At 40.9% G+C, this 13,689-nt stretch overlaps 1 long non-coding RNA gene across 1 annotated transcript; it reads right to left on the reverse strand.

Moving 5' to 3' along the window:
• Nucleotides 1-2,134: 2,134 nt before the first annotated feature.
• LOC115941877 (uncharacterized) lies at nucleotides 2,135-11,558 on the reverse strand. Its single transcript, XR_004076552.2, has 3 exons — nucleotides 11,237-11,558; nucleotides 3,319-3,479; nucleotides 2,135-2,590 (listed from the first exon to the last, which is right to left on the reverse strand). It is a non-coding gene; the product is annotated as an uncharacterized LOC115941877 (long non-coding RNA).
• Nucleotides 11,559-13,689: the final 2,131 nt, after the last annotated feature.

The following is a 13,689-nucleotide window of genomic DNA, read 5'->3' on the forward strand; positions in this document are numbered from 1 at the left end:
CAGCAGATAGGAAAGTGCTTGGAAAGGTCTATATAGTGTGGTGCAAGTACCAAGCATTGTTATTTACCCTGACAGCTCAAGGGATAGGAAACTTGGGGAGAGTCCTGCTAAATGGAAATTTTATTAACACACTCAGAAACCAACAGAGAGACGGAGTTCCTGGAGAGCTTCCTCGGGCCTCCCCGGCACGATGGGACTGCAGAGCAAATTCCAGCCATGAGGCCATGTCCTCCCCATAGGCTCCATCAGAAGCAGCTTCCAGAAGACTCTTCAATGTGCAAGTCACATGAAAGACCTGCCGGTTTGGGAAGATCAAGGCCATAACCTTGTGACAGAGGCTCCTACAGGGATATTTTATATCTGAGACCCTGCAAGTGGTTCCTTTTCAGAAATACAGGAGGAAGAAGATGAAGCTCCCAGACTCCAGTGCAGTGGCTTTCAGAGTGGTGAGAGGGTCAGATCAGGCCACGGAGGGAGTGTGCAGAACTCAGGCAGATGGCCTCCAGCTCAGAATTCCGTGTCTGCCCCTAGTGTGTAGGCTAGGCAGCTGCAGGAAGACTCCCCAGCTGGTGACTGAGGTGAAATGGTGGGTGTTTCTCATCTGCGTGGCCCTCCAGAGGTAAGCAGTCCAGGTGAGGAGGAGGCTCTGTCCCTGCAGATCCAGACTGGAAGGTCCACTTCCCAATCCTCAACATACACTTTCATCTGGTGGTATTGCTGGTAAAAGTGTAAAACTAGCTCTCAGAATAAGCAAAAAAAAAAAAAAACCAAATTCCTGATTTGTAGCATTTGCCAGTTTCCATGCTCTAAATACTCAAGCTACCAAGAAGACATCACTGCATGCAAAGCAGAGAGGGAGCGTGCACAACTGGCTCTCCATGTACCTTGTGAGCCACTCCAGCCCACTGTTGCTCCCAACTCTGCATCCCAGGAAGCAGTTCCAGTCTCATCCAACGGCAAGGGGATGAGGGAGAATGACAGTAATCACCTTCTTTATAAAAAATGTGATCCCAAAGCTGTGCTCACTTTATACGGTCTAAAACGGGGCCATGTGGCCATCCCTAGCTGCAGAGGAGGCTTAGAAATATGGGAGCCACTAGATGGACACATTGCATATATTCAGTTGAACCTTAAAAGACAAAGGAAGGGGATATAGATATTGCCCTCTTGATTTAGCCCTAGATCCCCTAAATGACAAGTTTCCTCCCCTTCCCCTACCTTCACCTGCAGTCCAGAGAAATTCTGTGAACGTCTGCCTTGGGATCAGAGAAACCACATCATCATCCCTCCTCCACCTAAGGAGTAAGGAGTCCCAGGCTGAAATGAAGGGCAGAATTACCACATTCCTCAAGGAAATATGCACATATACACTAGAAACTTGCCTTAGGTGGGGAAATCTGGTTGTGATTATGCAGTGATAAATAACCAGCTGAAAACGACAAAAGTACAGCCAAACAAAGACTCCTAATTTCGATATTGGATAAATCTAAAAATGACCACTTTTTAAGCCAGTGGTTTTTCACTTTTACTCCCTGTGTGCTCTTCTTTAATACAGGCTGAAAGTGGTACTCAGAGAGAGTTATGGTTTCCCTTGCAGGCTGAGTACGTATCATTCATGTAGCAAACTTTCTGAGCATCTATTTTGCTCTGGGCTCTCATCTGTGCACCAGGGCCATGGTGATGAAGATAAGTCCTTCACGTCAAGTACTCATAATGCCACATGATTTGTCTGTGCAATAATCCAATCAGTTTAAATTCATCAAGTCTGCTAAGAAAGGTCACTAAAAAGTTAATCAATTTAGGCAACATGTATTGAAGGATTTTATAGGTAGTACTTTCCAGTGTAGGTTCTATTGACATTTGGGCATTGTTACATACTGAATGTTTCTGTCTTCCCAAAATCCACATATTGACATCCTAACCCCCAGTGTGATGGTATTAGGAGGTGAGATCTTGGGGAGATAATTAAGTCACAAGGGTGGCACCCTCAGGGCTGGGATTAGTTGTCTTATAAAAAGAGACATGACAGCCTGTTCCCTGTCTCTGCTCTCCACCACATGAGGATACAAAGAAATGACGGACGGACATCTGCAAACAGGAAGTGGGCTCTCACCAGACACTAGATCTGCAGGTGCCTTGGTCTTGTATTTCCAGCCTCCAGAAGTGTGAGAAACAAATTCCTTCTATTGAAGCTACTCAGTCCATAGTAATGCATGACAGCAGTCTGAACTGACTAAAACAGGTTTGCATTTGTTATCAACAAATTACCACAAACCTAATGGCTTAAGACAAAATACATTTATTTTCTCAGTTTCTCTGGGTCAGAAATCTGGGCACAACCTAGCTTGATTCTTCATATGGCAGCAATCAAGGTATCAGTGAAGACTGGGTTCTCTCCTGGGGCTTGACTGGGGAAGGATCCCCTTCTAATAAGCCTACACAATTGTTAGGAGCATGCAGTTTCCTGTAGGCTTCCAGACCGAGGGCCTCAGTTTCTTGTTGGCTGTCGGCCAGAGGCCACTCTCAACTCTTCTGCCACATAGCCCTCTCCGTAGGGCAGCATGCAAAATGGCAGCTAGCTTCTTCAAAACTAGTGAGAAAGCGAGAGAGAGATTTTCTAGCAAGAAAGATATTACAATCTTTTATAACATAATCACATTTACCTAATCACATACATTTTGTCACCTTTGTTGTATTCTACAATTAGAAACACATTATATGTCACTCTCTCACTCAAAGGGTGGGGATTACAAAAGACGGTGAATCCCAGGAGGCAAAGGGTCCATGGAGCCATCTTGGAGTCTGTCTTTCACAGGATGGTATAATTATTCCCTGGGTGTTACTATCCCACACACAGAGGATGTTTAGCATCCTGGGCCCCTGTGTACCAAATGCCTAGTGCCCCTCAGTCATTTTGACAAACAAAACTGTCCCTGTGTATTTTCAAACGCATGTCACATGGGAATTTGGCTTCGGGCTGAGAACGACTGTGGCCTCTGGTTATCAAATTGATCACAAAATTGCTCAATTTCTATTCACTTTGTGTTCTATGGACATGACCAATAACTGACTAGAACTTATGTCTTCATCTTCTCACCTTGTAAACAATGTATCATAGTGAGACATATAACCAGTGCACCAGCCATTGAGTTACATTAAATAAAGCTTAACTAGAAGGGAGACCTTTAAATAAAGTCGCCCTAGAACTATATATTGCTTATTTCATCATGAAAAATACTTTTTCATATAAATATAATAAAAAAGATAGTGCATTCAAAGAAATTTTAATTCACTAAACAGCCACAAACCTAGACCCACCATTTGTCTGGTGAAAAGCCTCTGTAAACTTCTCTGCAGTTCTTTTGAAATCGAAGTATTCACTTCCTCCCACAGCATGGCGGCATAATCGGTAGACCACAGGTTTAAGTTCCCCAAAGGACAGACTTCATTTAATGTCTTTCCAAACTCTCCTTACAATCCTTGATACAAGAAAAGATAATTGTGTCATTTCCCATTCTCATTACACTGGAAGACTGTTCTGACAATGGATTTATATGATGCCTTTGAGAGCTCTCCTCAAAGATACAATCAAAAGAAGGAAAGTGCATCAAAGAACTCAGGGCATTTTTTGTTGTCCTTCATCCTTCATGATGAGACAAATTAAAAATAGAAAGAGACTCCAAAGGAGATCTATTCTTGTTACCTTAAGGTTCTTCTGGGACTAGGTTGCTAGTTGTAAAAGCCACCTGTCTGTGTTGAAATCTATTTCTGCACACATTTAAGTTAAAAAAAAAAAAAAGTAGACAGGACTTCATGGCTATCTCTAAAAGCTAGTTGCTGTATAAATACACTTCGTACAAGCTTTGTAAATTTAGAGGAAATTTAGGACCATCTTCATTTTAGAAACTCATAGAATCTTGGGTCTGATAATTCAACATTAAGCCAAAAGTCTTCTTCCAGGATAAGGTGAGACACAGACTGAGCAACTCCTGTTTGAAAGCATGATCTCTTCAGGGCATTTATCAAACTTCAACGTGTGCATGAATCGCTCCATGGTCTTGTTAAAATGTCGATTCTCATTCATTCTCTGGGATGGGAGAGCCTGCATTTCTAGAAGCTCCCAGGTGATGCTCATGCTCCTGATCAGGGTTGGGATTAGGGTGGGGAAAGTGAGGACTTGCCTCAAGCACAAAATTTAAGAAGATGCCCAAAACCTTGCTTACCAAAAATAGACAATCTTCTAACACAATATTTTTAAAGATCAAAATGAATATAAAAATATTCCTGATTAAAATATATCAAAAATTGTTAACAAAAAAAGGCTGTTAATTGCTTTACAGTTATTGTGCAACAGAACCAGTTATTTCCAACCCATCCTTCCTTGCAGACTCCACCACACAGGCTCCTGAGGACAACAATGGCTTGGATGGAACACGTTGGACATGGCAAGGCTTTAGATATCATAATCCTTTAGTATTGTTGTTGCCATTGTTGTTGTTGTAGGAGGAGAGTTTTTTTGTTTTTGTTTTTGTTTTTTAAGATTTGTTTTAGAGAGAGAGCATGAGCAGGAGGGGCAGAGTCTCAAGCAGACTCTACGCTGAGTGCAGAGCCCAATGTGGGGCTCAATCTCACAACCCTGAGATCATGACCTGAGCTGAAACCAAGAGTTGGATGCTGAACTGCCTACACCACCCAGGCACCCCAGTAGTAGAAATTTTACTAACATTTTCCACATGGATTGAAATGTGGTAGGGTATTTGTTAAGTGTATATAGAAGCACATATTTCCTTTGGCCTCAGGCTCCAAAATGGCCCAGCAGGGCACTGCTGCTAATCTTCAGATCATACCTGAAATAGCAAAGCTACCATGGCTATCTAAGCACAGAGTTTTGCTCCATCTGTATCTGAGGCCTGGCTACTCACCATGTGCTCACCTGGCCAGTAGCATTGACATCATCTGAGGCTTTGTAGAAATGCAGACTCTCCAGAACTTCTGAATCAGAATCTGCATTTTAACATGATTCACAGATGATTTGGGGCATAATAAAACCTGGGAAGTATGGCTTTATGAATTTCCAATCAAGAGACTGGGATCTGCAAGACTGTGAGCTCTTCTCTCTCTGCCCCCTATGTATGCAGCAGTTTTAGGCCTCTGTCTTTGAGTGGTTTCTGTGTGTCATAGGTAAAGAGGAAAGCAAACATTTATTTCCTGCAATATCCTTATATATTTTATATTCCTTATTGTATTTCTGAGCCAACAGTGATAAATGATTTCAAGTAAGAATCCTATTCTCATGTGGAAAAAAGAGAACAAAAAAAATAAGCAGGCTTTATGGCCACAGGAATGTTTGACGTCTGCCCAGCACCAACTGTTCTCCTGTACAGAAATGGATAATTTTTCAAGAAGAATGTTAGGATTGACTGCATTAACCTTGAGACATGGGTCCCTTTGGGTTGTAAATTTCTGCAATCTCACAGGTGAGGCTTTTTCAAAGAGAAGAGCAGAGGGGAGGGGGTGGAGGAAATAATCCTTGCCTCCCAAGCAGAAAGAAGGGTCTCTCTGAAGCTAAACTTGGGCAGTTTCATGGCCCAAAATACCATTTATCTCTACTGGTCTCCCAGATGAAATGAATATATCTGTTAGGTAGAAGTATAATAATCTACCACTCCCCCTAGGAAAACAAATCTTATTAGAAAAAGTTTAAAATAAATTACATTTGCTCCTTTTCATCATTGGGGAAGTAGAATTCTGGAGAATTAAGCAACTAAAAAATCATGGAATTATAGAATTTTAATGTCACAGAATCCGTACATAGCAATGTTCCCATGATTATTTACGATCCTGAAACAAAACCTGAGTTTGCCATTATAGAGTATTCCTATTCTTAGAGTTCACTGGTGCTATTCAGACAGTGAGACATAAGATTAACATGAATTCTTCAGTCTGTCCTCAGAGGACTATCCACAATGACACAGATGAATAGCTGAAGGGATGTGGCCAGAGGAGAGAAGAGAAACCAGATAAAGACGCTGGGGGGGTGGGGTGCGAGGATGTGAAATTGATGAGGTCCTGGATACAGTCTATTTCTCCTGATAATGAAGTAGCAAATATTGATGAAAACACAATTTTCTATGATATAATGTGCCCCTTCAGAAGCCACAATTCAACTGGCAAACAACTTCCAGAAACGCCCCCGCTACTGCACCTGACATAAACTGGTTCATAAAACTTAATATCAGAATGTAAGAAAATACTTGCTGATTTAGAGTAAAATAAAAAAGAATCATCTTCCATTTAAATAGCTATCTAACGAGGAAGGGTTAAATCTCGGAAACCACAGCAGAAAAACACCATTTTTCTTTGAGTTTAGGTCACTAGCACTGCTGTTCAGCAGCACCACATTTTAAACCGGCAAAATCCATTTTTTCCCTCCAGTGTTCTTTCCTTTTATTGCAGTATATATGCCACTCAGTTTGCTTTGTCTGATATTTGCTTTGACTGTTATCCACTTCATTTTTGCCATCCCCTTTCTACATTTTTTTGTTGTTGTTTTATTTGGCACTTGCTGAAGGAGTTAGACTGACAGCCCAAGAGACCCCAATCCTCTGTTTATCCAGAGAAAAAGTAAAGAGAAAAGCAATGAGGCCAGGCTTCACTGATACCCAGCACGCCCTCAGTTTTACGGCTGAGCCCCCAGCTTATCAGAAAGCTCATCCACAGGGCACACTTTTGTTATCCTCCAAGCTATTGGTGACCCGTGGGGCAAGGCGCGGTACTGACTTCTAGGGAAATAATGTCTTGGCATTTAATGTGGGTGGTAGATGAAGTCTGCAAGAAAGTAAGGAACACAGAGATCTCTTAGCTGTTCCTTTTCTCACCTCCAAACTGCAGTGGATTTGGCATAGCTCAGGTAGCAAGCTTTCAGAACTGTGGATGTGGGTGTGGATGTACCTATAGTGAGTTCTCAAATTTTCCATGTGTTGTATTATCTGGGGATCTTGTTAAATTTCCAGACTTTAATTTGAATGATCTAATATTGTGCCTGAGATTCTGTATTTCTAAGAAGTTCTCAGGTGATGCCGATGCTGCTGGTCCAAGGACCATATTTTGAATGACAAGACTTACGTGCATTTGGAAAAGACCAGGGGTACTTGCCACAATCAAGTTCCTCAATCATTTCTAGAGTTGGTTTCACCATAGAAATAAGGAAGGTACTGTGATACCTAAGCCACTAAATCCCTCCAGAGTGAACATTATTGCCTTCCGCGTCAGTTCGTCACGGCAACAAACACTGATGGGATAAGAAATCCATGATTCATGAAAAATGCCAATACTTTATTATCTACAAAACCCTGGACTGGGAATACTAGACCTGTACAGGCTGTAGAGTATAGGATGCATACACCCTGCCCTTGCCCTTAAACTTGGGCTATATGCTGATTGGTATAAGCCCTCTTGGCTGGTTGTGAGCTTGCCCTAGGAGTCTCCAGCTGTCATGAATCATTTATTACTGCAACTTCACCTGGAGACTAGATCGTATTTTATTCTCCAACAATTGCCTTTTTGTCTACTATTACCACAGATCTCAATATGCTACCATTTTAAGCCACAATGAGAAATATGCATATTTTTTTAATTAAAAAATAGCTAGAAATGACTCTTGCCCAATAACTAGAGGCTAATATTTAACTTTGGAAGCATCCGATGCCTAGTCTACCATCCACCCTTAAAAAAAAAAAAAAAAAATCCAAGGGCACTTGCTTATTTATATAATGTAACAAGGTCTATATTAGCATTCCCTAGCCAAAATTTTATTTTTGTTTCCTCATAATTGTGGGCCATAACAGAAATTTTGACCCATAACAGAACTATTCAATGAGTCTCCACAGAACTTCTTCTCAAAGTGGCATAAAATCTATGGACAGAATAGTGAATTATTTAGGGTTGGAATGTAACAGCACTCCAACTGGTCTTAAGGGTTATCTTGCTTCAAGCTTATACACTCCTTGCTTGCTGATCTGTAGCAGAACTAAGTTACTTTCTTTGAGATTTGCAGGCCACTAGCCTTGAGGAGTAAAGGACCAAACTTCCCCAAAAGGTCTGACTACATTTGAAACAGCTGAGTAACCTTCTTTTGTGTATCTGTAGACCTTGCATTCTTTTGCAGAAAGAACAAAGTCCTCCTGAACATCAGGAAAGAGGAACAAGACCCCCTCGTACAATCTCTAGCACTGAAGATAACGTCCATAGCTGGTACCATCGAGTCTGCATGTAAGCAATGTTACAGACCACTCCCTCACACCCCCTTTCAAAACCCTTGGGCCAGGCAGAAACCACAGAGTTGGCTTTTGGACAGGAGTCTACCTTCTCCCCAGGTGGCTGGCCTCCTGAATAAAGCTCAAATTCCTTTCCAATCAAAACTCATCTCTTGAGTATTGGGAATTTGAGAGCTGGGCAGCCGAACTTGGGGTTCAGTAACAGGAAGTAGAGAGTTTCTGAATGGAAAATTATCAAAGGTATCAAAGTTGGCAGACATCTTTTGGAAAATAATGAGAGACATCATCTTTCTCCACTTCCACAAACATCAGAAACCCTTACATACATTTCTGAGAAAACAAAATCAAAAAGGAAATTTCCTGTCATTTTCCTTTTATTTTTAATTTGTTTTCATTATTCTTATGTTCTCTTAATCCTACCATCACGTTCAGAGCCTGAGCAACAAGACATCAATCATTTGTTTCAATCCTCACAGCACTACATCCTTTACCTCATGCCCTTTTTACTTCCTCTGATTCCAATTCCCATTTTTTATGGTCTCTGAATGTGCATTATTGTATATTTATGTCAAAAGAACTGACCTGACCTTCTCTCTTCTCTAGAAAAATGAACATTACATTACTTTGCTTGAGGGTTTCTTCTCAAAGAAGCAGGCCAGATTTTTGCTCTTTAAATTCTTTCTAATATTTGGTTTGAAGACTTTTTCCTAAAAACTAAGAGAAACAACTTCTGACTCGTGCAATAAACTCTCTTAAGAATAAAGCAATAATCGCTCCTCATATTCAACAGGTATCAAACTTGTTTTCTTAGACCTCCAGGTTTTATATCTCTGGATAAGTGTAATAAGACCATATTACATCCAAAAAGGAGCTATACTGTAAGTATAAATTGTACTGTCTATGTTTATTTATTTAGGCCTAAGATCTCCTAGTCCTTACTTTCAGCTGAGTGCTCTATAAAAGGTGACAGATCTCCAAAAGTTTCTAAGAGAGATGCTTAGAACTATTTTCCCAAATTATGTACCTCATAACACCAGTTATGAGAATTAGCAATAGGTATTGTTCTAAAAATAAAAATCATAATCAAATAAGTTTGAAAAGCATGAAGCCAAACACAGTTAAATAGGCATTTTATTGCAGGACTTGTCTGAGTCTTTAGAGTTCCATAGCAGAGACTGGCTAGGTGCTGACCACTTGTTTTCTATTGGGACACATGGGATTGCCACATTTCCAGCTGCTTATTACTAAGGTTGACACCATGGGACTTGTTCTATCAATGGAATGTGGTCAGGGTGATGTATGCCATTTCCTGGTCTGACCACCAAATGTCCCACCTCATTATCTTTCCTCACTTCACTCCTTGGGAAGCTTAATGCAGAGGGTCCACCAGGGATGCCCAAGAAGCTATAGAAGACGGTAGCACCAGGGAAAAAAACAAACCACATCTTCAAGTCACCACATGGAGGCCAATTACCAAACATCTGATCACATTATGACCTGAGTGAAACCATGCCTGTATTAAACCACTAAGATGTTAGGGATGCTTGTTACAGCAGATACCAATACCCTTCCAATTGTCCTTCTGCCTCCACTTTGCCATCAAATTAATCTTTCATAAATATACTTTCATCATTGGCTTCCTTCTTCAAACCCTTTTGTGGGCTTTATGTTAACCTTATGAAAGATTTGAACACCTTTATTCAGCCTTAAAAGCCCTCCTCCATCTGGGTGTAGCTTTACATCCTTCTCCTCAAGGTGAAACCTCTGTGCCAACAGGTCCATTGTAAAGCAAAAGGTTATGCCCATGCCCATCCATAAAAGTTCAACTTGAAAACCAAATCCAAAGGCATGGTTTAGAGCATTCTAGCTCACAGAGTTCTTTCTCTGATTGAAATTATATTTCTTTCCTTTTATTTCATACATTCACATTTTAGAAAACCACTCAGTCAACCAACCAAAACAAATGGTTATTAAACATCTATTAGGTACCAGGAGCCATACCAAGCACATAAGACAGAGTAGGAAACAAAGGATCTACCCTTCCTCCTGTGAAGCTAACATTCTAGAAATAAACTACAATTTTCTTACTGACTTCTTTTAATACCTACTATTTAACATGACTCATTGAGGGTACTCAAAACATTGAAATATCATTGCAGTTATTGTCTTGGTGTGCTGATAACTTTCCCTTAATTATATATTATCTTGGACCTTTTCTTTGCATTCGTGTATTTTTGCCCAAGGAGACTATGGTAGGCACAATTCAAAAGATATCTCCAGAAGATCCCCCTTATTCAATAAAACACTAATCTAGAAACTGCTCTGAAGGAGGTCCTGAATCAGCTGACCTGAGACAGAAAAATTAACCTGGACTATCAGGTTTGCCCAATATAATCACAAAAGCAGTAAAGGAAGGCAGAAAAGTCCATCTGAGACATGCAGCAGAAGGGAAGGTGAAAGAGATGTGAAGAATGGGACCCACCATTCTTGGCCATGCAGAAGGCATGAAGAATATTGTGAGCAGACTCTAGGAACAAAGACTGGCCCCCCAACTGATAGCCAACAAGGAAATGGGGCCCCGAGCCCTACAAATGCAAGAAACTGAATTTAGCCAATGACCTCGAATGCACTCAGAAGTGGGTTCTTGTCAAGGACTGCAGTCCTGACAAAACCTTGATTTTGCCCTAGGACACGAACAGGGAGGACCACTCAGCCCTGCTGTGCCTGGACTTCTGACCTAAAGAAGTGGGAGAAAATACAGTTGTGTTGTTTGTAAGTCACTAAGTTCGTAGTAACTGTTATGAGTGACTAAAAGCTAATACAGAGATTGGCACATTTATTCCTTCAACCACACTGGTGGAGTGACCAGTCTGAGCAAGGCTGTAGATAGAGATAAAAAGTTAAAAAGACACTCTCATCCGGACAGCGACAGCCCCACGCCCTGGGGTGTCAGAGCTCACCTTGGCCATCAGGAGGCACCTCTCTCCATTCTTGCAGGGTGGTGTCAGCAGTGACCCCTGGGGGGACCCAAACTTCCAAGTCCAGCCAGCAGAAACCTCCTCTCCACCAGGCATCAGCGGAAGCCAAATGAGGAACCTGAACCAAGGAGAAGGAGAGTTTTAAAGACAGTTTAAATCAATGTCCAATCTGGCAGAAAAATCAAGTAAAATTATGACTTAAAAAAACATGTACTGTATGTTATTTAGAGACCACCGATGACTTTAGATTTTAAGTGATTTGTAGTGGATAGTGGGGGATGTAGTAGATGATGCTAGGACTGTAATAAATATGTAAAAAGTAAACACAGAGTAGAAAGTGGTTTTTGTTTTTTGGTTTTTTTTTTTTTTATTTTATTTTTAGGAAAGTTGTCTATGAAAGAAAAGCATAGGGAGATAGCTAGAGGTAAACAGAAGGATGTGTGTTATACAAGAAGGTAGGGATTTAAATGTTCCTACCATAAAGAGAAAGATTCTTCAGAGAACAGGGGCAGAACAACTACAGAGCCAGGAATGGATGACTGTGAAGTTCTCCAGGAGACTGCGGGGCTCCAATTACCAGGGGAGTAGCCCTGGATAGGAAAAGGCTCCATTCCCTCCCAAGATCTCAGAGCAGGGAGGAGGCTGAGCACAGAGACATATGTTTTTAGTGGCAGGGAGTCTAATCAACAGAGTGCTTTCGTGATGATTTTGGGATTTTCTCAGTAGGTCGGAGGCACAGTAATTTGCAAATAGAAAAGAGGAGGAGATGTAAGTGTTTTTAGGATAGTCTAGGACAGTTACACTCAACCAATATAATTAAGGAATAATTCTCTGATCAGTAATTATAATAAATTGAAACAACGATGTCTCAGATAGTTGTTTTCTTTGAGCATTCACATTAGTTTTGAAAAATCATTCCTTCTCTTCCCTTGTAATAAAAAAGAACATTAGTAAAATTGCAGTGCTCTGCTAGTGGTTTTAAAAAGTGAATTATAGCTCTGCCATCTCCCAGGTATTTTCAGGCAATTTCTACCATTTATTTGGGAAGAAAAACACCAAAAAAAGAAAAAGGAAAGAGGAAAAAAAGTCATATTTTCAACTACACAATCAAGAAAGAAAAATCACTGAATATAACATTTCTCTACCTCAATCAGTGCTCAGTGACATCATTACTTATTGGTAACAAATGTCATGTTCCCCTTTTTTATCCCTCTCTTCATTATCTCCCTTGTTAGAAACCAAATGCTGATGTGTTTTCCTGTCCTAAAGGACAGGGGTCTAGCCCTGTTCTCGGGAACTGAAGACACACAGCTTGTTCTGCAAGTAAGTGTCTGAGAGACAGAATCAACATGTAGGAGCTCAGACAGTGAGGCGGGGAGGGGGCGTGTTACCATCACAACAGCCAGTCTTATCAGGAAGCCCCAGAAGAGAACAAAATGGAATAAAAATGGGACTGAAGACATGTAAGACAGAAATCTGGTTAGAAAGCCCTTTGACCAAAAATAAATAAATAAATAAATAAATGTGCTCATGTCATCTACCAGCACAGGGATGCCTTATGCTCTTGCCCTGTGGCCTGGCTGAGCTTAAGAGGGATTCCATCTACATTTCCAAACTATATATGTTGACGTGATTCAGTGTATCAGCCGTGCACTAAGATATACCAGACGTGGTGCCATGTTCTATAAAACTGCACTGTTTGTTACCATGGATTAGAACTGAACACCAACCCTGAAGTGAAGTCATATGGAACACTTTAGAGGCAGGCTGGAAAGAGGAAACTCTTGCATGTTATTTGTGACAGAGCACCTCTTTGTATTATTACTCTTTCCACTTCACCCACCAAAAAAAGGAGTCACTGGATGATTCTGGAAGAGTCAGGTGATCCTTGTACTAAGTCCACCATGATATAGCTCAAGAGCTTCTTCAAGTAACTTAACCTCTTTAGAGCTCTGGCCTTCCTTAAAAAGGAAATTAAATGAGATCTTTGAATTGCTGAGGTCCAGACACATTCAAAAATCTAATGACAGTGATGGAATATGAACTCGTGATAGATACACAGATTTCAGATACTCCATGGGTCAATGCAGTCCAGTTAAAGACCATACTGTGGGTTTAACTGTGTCCCCTAAAAAGATTTGTTCAAGTCCTAACCCTGTGAATATATCCTTGGGAATGCAAATTGGGTCTTTGCATATGTAATCAAGTTAAGATGAAATCATACTGGCAAGGGGTAGGGAAGGGTCCTAAATCCAAAATGCTGGTGTTCTTATAAGTGGAAGAGAGACACAGATATCTAAGGAGAACACCACATGATGATGGAGGCAGAGACTGGAGTGATGAATCTGTAAGCTATGAAATGTCAAGTATCAGGGTGCCTGGCTGGCTCAGTCAGTGAAGCATGTGACTCTTGATCTTGGGGTTGTGGGTTCGGG

This window comes from Leptonychotes weddellii, chromosome 7 (genome assembly GCF_054177405.1).
Source record: "Leptonychotes weddellii isolate Sample4059 chromosome 7, ASM5417740v2, whole genome shotgun sequence".
In the NCBI taxonomy this organism is placed as follows: Eukaryota; Metazoa; Chordata; class Mammalia; order Carnivora; family Phocidae; genus Leptonychotes; species Leptonychotes weddellii.